This window comes from Lynx rufus, unplaced genomic scaffold (assembly GCF_022079265.1).
Source record: "Lynx rufus isolate CCGP_SWC_20201006 ecotype Redwood Valley unplaced genomic scaffold, mLynRuf1.p SCAF_3, whole genome shotgun sequence".
Taxonomy (NCBI): Eukaryota; Metazoa; Chordata; class Mammalia; order Carnivora; family Felidae; genus Lynx; species Lynx rufus.
In genome coordinates this window covers 185,726,371-185,734,637 of record NW_025814845.1, presented here as the reverse complement: position 1 = coordinate 185,734,637, position 8,267 = coordinate 185,726,371, and positions in this window count along the sequence as shown.

The window sequence follows — 8,267 nt, the reverse complement described above, 5'->3', positions numbered from 1 at the left end:
TTTTGAGAGACAGAGCGTGAGCGGGGGAGGGGCAGGCACAGAATCGGAAGCAGGCCCCGCGCTCTGAGCCGTCAGCACAGAGCCCGACACGGGGCTCGAACCCAGGAACCGTGAGATCATGACCTGAGCCGAAGTCGGACGCTCAACTGACTGAGCCACCCTGGGGCCCCCTTACACCTTTTTTCAAATAGTACTTGAGTCACGAGCCGCTTTGGGAAATGACAGCAGCTGTCTCCCGAGCCAATTTCATTTTGCTGGTTTTCATGCTCAGCCTCAGGCAGTCTATCCAAAAGTGTTCCAAATTCATTGACTTTTAAAGCTGACGAGAAACCTAATTTCCCCATACCGTGTATGGTTTCCTGTTTGCTGTCTGCGGGTGAAGGTGTTCATCCCCTGGGGGAAAGCCCTGAAGCAGCCTCCTGCTTATTTTATCACAGTCTGATATTTGCTCGGTTGTCACATCCGCTGTGAACCCTCCCTGATCCCTCTAAGGCAGCGGTTCTTTCCGCTCTGTCCTCTGACCCTGCGTGTGTCTCTTCCGACCATGTTCCCCTACCTGGCATTCATACAGAAAATGGAATGGGGATTGCGAAGGGGAGGTGATCGGTTGGAGGCCAGGCTCTGGGGTCATTTTCTTTTCTTTCCTTTTTTCTTTCTTCCTTTTTTTTTTTGAGAGACGGGGGGGGTGAAAGTGAGTGAGGGGCAGCGAGAGAGAGAGAGAGAGAGAGAGAAAACCATGAGGGGCAGAGAGAGATGGAGGGAGGAGGAGAGAAGGGGGGCTTAATTGAAGCAGGGCGTGTGTTTTCTTTTGTTTGTTTGTTTTTTTTTTTTTGGTTCTTTTGTTTTTAACCAAAGTGGGGCTCGTGTTCACCCAAAGCAGGGCTGGAGCTCACCGGAAGCAAGGCTTCTGTTTTATCCAAATTGGGCCTCAAGCTCATGAACCACGAGATCATATCCTGAAATGAAGTCACATGCTTAACCGACTGAACCACCCAGGTGCCCCAGGGTCATTTTCGTTTGCCTCCCACCTGCCCCATGGTTTTCCTTTATAGTGACTTATGTTCTTAGATGTTTCTATTCTCAGATCTCAAATCACCAAAATTTCTTTTTTTTTTCCGATCAGATACTTACATTTTATCAATTTATTTTTTATTAATCTTACAATGACACTTGTCCTATTATCACTTAAATGCATAATAAATTATTTTCAGACATATTTCTGGTTGTGAGAAGAGAGGATCTTTGCCTACTTAGAGATGTCTGGAAATTAAAAAGTGTGTTGAGACGGGAACTAGTGTTGCCCTTGATCCCAGAGGACAGGACAAAAATGGTGCTGGAGCCTTGCCTCTTTTTTGTTTCTCCCTTACATTTCTCCTGACTTATTTTTCACAGTTTTGGAACCTGTTATGGAGTAGGTGGCTGGCCCCAGCTCCGTGACTCTAGATTTTTAATGCGTAGTTACCCACACAAAGCATTTAGAAATGTTTCAAAACTCTCCCTCAACATTAGCTATAGGCACTTAAAATACCGGTCTTGATTTAGCCACTCTCAAATGTGAGGGGTTCCTGGACACGGGAGCAGCCTGGAGTCCCTGTTCCCAAGGGCCTCTAGTCCTGGTGCCCTCTGGTCCCTAATTCCTGCTAACGGTGGGTTTTCTATCCACCCTGCTCTTTCAGAACGGCTCAAGCTAATTCATGTCAATTTCCAGGACCCATTCAACTCCTTCCCAGTCAGCACAGACCTCTTAGAAGGGAAAATGACTGATACGCATTCTAAACTAACATTAAGGAAGAGTATCCAAGAGAAATGATGTTCTCGTGGAGAACCACTGAATAGATTTTATGGTAGCTTTACTTTCTGTGGCTTCAAAGGTTTCTAAATGAAAATCTATTATTTGTACATGTATTGATAAAACCGCTTTACAAACAGAACCAAGTGCAGTACTCATTTTCAACTGGAGCATCCAGCACAAATTTATTTTTATTTCTTTTTTAATTTTTTTGACAAAATTATTATTTTGAGAGAGCCTGTGAATGAGCATGAGCGGGGGAGGGGCAGAGAGAAAGAGGAAGAGAGAGAATCCCAAGCAGGCTCCGTGCTGTCAGCATCGAACCTGGCATCCTGCTGCATCCCGCAACCCTGAGATCATGACCTGAGCCAAAATTAAGAGTCAGAAGCTTAACCAACTGAGCCACCCGGGTGCCCTGAAAAAGTACAATTTTAGAGATAACCGAGGCATGGCTTTGCCACTGACTTTAATAAGACCTGCTTAGAGCATGAATTTTTATACCTGTACACTTCATTTATAGGTTAAATGAGATTCAGAGGTTAGCAAATGATGCTTACATCAAGGATAGTGCTTTTTGAAGTGATCAGGGAAGAACTGGGGCAGTGTTTTCATAATACTCTACCTTGATAAGTAAGTCTTAGAATCTCTTTGTTAAAAATTGAAAAAGGCAAATTGAATTACTCCTGAGGTCAATTTTTAAATGAAGGTTAATGACTATGTTAATTGAAATGTCTGTTAATTCGTCCAAAACCAAGGAAGGAATGAAGGAATTTTAAAATAATATAAAAACATGTAAAATACCATAGAAAACTGCTAGATAAACAGTATACATATTCAATGCAATCCCTATCAAAATAACACCAGCATTCTTCACAGAGCTAGAACAAACAATCCTAAATTTGTACGGAACCAGAAAAGACCCCGAATAGCCAAAACAATCTTGAAAAAGAAAATCAAAGCTGGGGGCATCACCTTTCCGGGCTTCAAGATGCATTACAAAGCTGTAATCATCAAGACAATATGGTAATGGCACAAGAACAGACACTCAGATCAATGCAACAGACGAGAGAATCCAGAAACGGACCCACAAGCATATGGCCAACTAATCTTTGACAAAGCAGGAAAGAATATCCAATGAAATAAAGACAGTCTCTTCAGCAAATGGTGCTGGGAAAACTGGACAGCGACATGCAGAAAAATGAACCTGGACCACTTTCTTACACCATACACAAAAATAAAGTGGATGAAAGACCTAAACGTAAGACAGGAAGCCATCAATTCTTAGAAGAGAAAGCAGGCAAAAAACCTCTTTGACTTTGGCCACAGCAACTTTTTACTCAACATGTCTCTGGAGGCAAGGGAAACAAATGCAAAAATCAACTATTGGGACCTCATCAAAATAAAAACCTTCTGCACAGCGAAGGAAACAATCAGCAAAACTAAAAGGCAACTGACAGAATGGGAGAAGATATTTGCATATCAGATAAAGGGTTAGTATCCTAAAGCTATAAGAAAGTGATCAAACTCAACAACCAAAAAACAAATGATCCAGTGAAGAAATGGGCAAAAGACATGAGCAGACATTTCTCCAAAGAAGACTTCCAGATGGCTAACGGACACATGAAAAAATGCTCAACATCACTCATCATCAAGGAAATACAAATTAAAACCACAATGAGATACCACCTCACACCTGTCAGAATGGCTAACATAAGCAACTCAGGCAACAACAGGTGTTGGCGAGGATGCAGAGAAAGAGGATCTGTTTTGGGTTGCTGGTGGGAATGCAAACTGGTTCAGCCACTCTGGAAAACAGTATGGAGGTTCCTCAAAAATTTAAAAAAAGAACTACCCTATGACCCAGCAATTGCACTATTAGGTATTTATCCAAGGGATACAGGTATGCTGTTTCGAAGGGACACATGCACCCCCATGTTTATAGCAGCACTATTGACAATAGCCAAGGTATGGAAAGGGCCCAAATGTCCATCGATGGATGAATGGATAAAGAAGATGTGGTATGTATACACAATGGAGTATTACTTGGCAATCAAAAAGAATGAAATCTTGCCATTTGCAACTACGTGGATGGAACTGGAGGGTATTATGCTAAGTGAAATTAGAGAAAGATAAATATCATATGACTTCACTCATGAGGAATTTAAGATACAAACAGATGAACATAGGGAAGGGAAGCAAAAATGATATAAAAACAGGGAGGAGGACAAAACATAGGAAACTCTTAAATATAGAAAGCAGAGGGTAGCTGGAGAGGTTGTGAGACGGGGGATGGGCTAAGTGGGTAACAGGCACTAAGGAATCTACTCCTGAAATCATTGTTGCACTCTATGCTAACTAACTTGGATGTAAATTTAAAAAATGAATAAATGAATTAAAAAATAAATGTTAAAAATTTTAAAAATAATATGAAAGGAAGTGTCCAGGCTGACGTTATTCTGAACTAGAATGGAATTTCTATGCCAATTAAGAGGTACATCTTTCTTATTCAGGATTTTTATCTCTATAATTTTTTAAAATTTATTTTTTAAGTTCAAGTTAGTTTACATCAGTGTAGTATTGGCTTCAGGATAGAATGCAGTGATTCATATATGCAGTGATACATATAACACCCTGTGCTCATCCCAGTAAGTGCCTTCCTCAATGCCCATCACCCATTTAAGGCATCCCCCCACCCACCCCTCCCTCCAGCAACCCTCAGTCTGTTCTCTAAGAATTTCTTATGGTTTGCCTCCCTCTCTGTTTGTATTTTATTTTTCCTTCCCTTCCCCTGTGTTCGTCTGTTGTGCTGCTTAAATTCCACATATGAGAGAAATCATATATGTCTTTAACGGACTTATTTCACTTAGTGTAATACATTCTAGCTCCATCCACGTTGTTGCAAATGGCAAGTTTTCATTCTTTTTCATCTCACCTCTATAATTTTTAATAAAAGTATGGAAAGAGTTTTCAAAAATTCATTATACTCTTCAAGCTTCTTTCAATTCCCGATTTGCATATAATTTGCGTACCTGTCCACAGTTTCTAATACACAGGTTATTCATTCCTTTATTTTTTACTGCATCAGCAGACTTGGACCAGTGAATTAAAAATGCATAACCACATTGTTTGTGAGAGGTTTATCTCATTTACGAATTCCCAATTAACCTTTGTTTCCCCACAGAAGATGACATTCCTGTGTGATAATCATGGATTTATTATTTCATCAAATACCCATCAAGCACCTTCTTTTTTTTTTTTTTTAATTTTTTTTTCAACGTTTATTTATTTTGGGACAGAGAGAGACAGAGCATGAACGGGGGAAGGGCAGAGAGAGAGGGAGACACAGAATCAGAAACAGGCTCCAGGCTCTGAGCCATCAGCCCAGAGCCCGACGCGGGGCTCGAACTCCCGGACCGCGAGATCGTGACCTGGCTGAAGTCGGACGCTTAACCGACTGCGCCACCCAGGCGCCCCTCAAGCACCTTCTTTATGTAAGGTTGTGTCCTAAACAAGTTCAGGTAGCAATAGCTGGGCAAGGTGACAGTGGAAAGAGCTGTAGCTTCGAATCAAATAGGAAAGGCTTTATTGCAGAGGTTATATTTGAGCAAAGACTTGAAGATGGGGAAAGAGACATGTATCTATGGTGAAAAAAAATTCTAGACAGAGGGCCAAACGCACAGACCTAGAACAGGAGCATCCCTGGAGGTTTGAGGAACAGCAGAGGCCAGTGGGACATGACATTGAATTAGCCAGGGGGTGAATAACAGGAGATGAGATCAGCGAAGTAATAGGAGCTGAGGGGTTAAGATCCTTTTTGACCTTGGAAATCGTAAATTATCTGAAATAGGAAGCCACCGGAGAGTGTTGAGCACAGAGTGGCGTCATCTGACCCCAGAGGATGCTGAGATCAGATGGCAGTGGTGCAGATGCTGAAGAGACAAGGGACTGGATGTTTTGAAATTTGAGCCAATAGGATTTGCGGTTGCATTTGATGTGTGGTGTGAGGCAAAGGAATCGAGACTGACTCCTAGGCTTGGGCTTAACTCTAGGGAGCATGTTGGGACACGGCACGTTTGAGATGTCTTTGAGATGCTTCAGTGAGGATGTTGAGGCATTTGGAGAGCTGCACTTGGGGTTTAGAGAAGAAATACAGACAGGAGGGATACATTTGGCAACGGTCAACAGACAGATGGTATTTAAGTGCTGGAACGGATGAGATAACCAAGAGACCGAGTGTAGACATGCCGGGAAAACAAAAGTTCTGGGCCGTGGGCAACCTAACATCTAGAGGAACGGGATGTGAAGAGAAACTAGCAAAGCCGACCGAAAGGAATGATTGGTGAGGAAGAACAAAAATCAAAGAATGTGGAATGCTCCAAGTCAAGGAGGGGAAAAAAGTTTTCCAAGGAGGTGACAAGGACTCAAACATGTTGAATGCTGTTGATAGGTCAATTTAGATAAGAGCCAAGAAAGGACTTAAAGATTTGCCACAGGGAGGGCATTGGGGACATCGGGGACATCGACAAGATCTATGTTAGTGGAATAGACAAGGCAGAAGCCTGACTGCAGAGGGTTCAGGAGAGAATATGAGGAGAGAAATTCAAGCCCAAAGGCATAGCCAGTCTTTTGAGGGATTTTTCTGTAAAGGGGAGCCAAGGAATGGGTCCAGAGGGAGATGTGGACTCAATCCTTTAGAGAGAAAGAAAATAAAAATCATGAGATATATTTAATGATATCAAAGATATTAGATAAATACATTTTCTTAAAGTCTTAACGTGATTGAACAATAGGGAAGTGAATAAAATACCAAGACTATGCTCCCCATTCTCACTCCATAGAACTGATGAGTAGTTTTCTTTCCAGACGTTAGTCTTGCTGGAGAGAAAGAAACTTCTTCTCCCAAAGATCCCATGACATGACTTAGTGTTCTACAACTTGTTTTATTGTTAGTGTTTTAATATTTCATGCACCTCTTTCCATGTTGGTACTTACAGATGGCTTGAACAAAAATCAGTTGGAGAAAGGAGCCCTAGGCAATGTTTTTCTCTACTTCAGACAGGCCTGTAAATGGCTGAGTGAAGCCTAAGCCTATACGATAGCTGCAGACAAAATTAATGTAATTAAGCAAAGTAGGGATCGGGGCATTTCTCAACATATCAACTTCCCTGCCACTTTTGCTATAGCTTAGGGACCTGCCACCGGGAGAGGGGCACTCCAGCCTAGGCCCTTTGTAAGTTAATAAAAGGAAACCTCCAGGACACCTGGGTGACTCAGTGGGTTAAGCATCATCCCACTCTTGATTTTGGCCCCGCCTTGGACTCTGCCCTGGGCATGGAACCTGCTTAGGAATCTCTCTCTCCGTCTCTCTCTCCCTCTCTAAAATTAAACGAATGAATGAATGAATGAATGAATGAAAACCTCCTGTGAAATGAAGGAGGAGGCCAGACGGGAGAGCTCACACACCCTACCACTCTTCCTCAATTGCAGACCCAACACAAAGGTAGTTGCAGGTGGTACGACTTTACTAACCCTTAGGGTGTGGGGCTGGGGGGGAGGGAGAAAGGTTTTTCTCTCCCCTAGCAACAGCCCAGCCAATGAGAGACTGTCACAGCTCAGCCAATGAGAAGCCACTACACTTTAAACTCCCAGTTTAGACAAAGGAGTTTTAGTTTCTAGCAGCCACTCCCAATCCCCTCCCTCCTGTATAAAACAACGTTTTGGGGATCCCTGGGTGGCTCAGGCCACAGTCTCAAGGTTTGTGAGTTGGAGCCCCACATTGGGCTCCCTTCTGTCCGCGCAGAACCCACTTCCGATCCTCTGCCCTGTCCTCTCTCTCTGCCCCTGCAGCACTCACACACTCTCAAAAATGAATAAACTTTTTTTTTTTAAGTGTTTTTTCTTCTTTGTTCTCCACACCTGTCTATGATTTTGCTGTCTGGTGTGTTTCAAAATCGCAACTGTCGGCTGTTTCCAAATATACCCATTTTGCTGGTAAGATAAGCGAGTTTTTTTTTTTCAACGTTTATTTATTTTTGGGACAGAGAGAGACAGAGCATGAACGGGGGAGGGGCAGAGAGAGAGGGAGACACAGAATCGGAAACAGGCTCCAGGCTCCGAGCCATCAGCCCAGAGCCTGACGCGGGGCTCGAACTCACCTGGCTGAAGTCGGACGCTTAACCGACTGCGCCACCCAGGCGCCCCAAGATAAGTGAGTTTTATTTTTAAGGTTAAGGCAGGACCGAGGCTGCCTGAAGAAAAGAGGGGAACTGGTAGTTACGGAGCTTAGTCCTTGGGCGGAATTCCAGCCTCCCAGTCACTTTGCTTCTCCTTCTGCAGGCTCAGTGCTTTGCCTTCATTCCCTCTTGAAGAGCTCACTACAACTACCATCCCCTTACCAACCGCCCCACTCCCCCCTACCTTTCCCAGCTTCTCTTACTCCGCGTCTTTCCAAGGCCTTGACCTTCCCCTCTCACTTGTT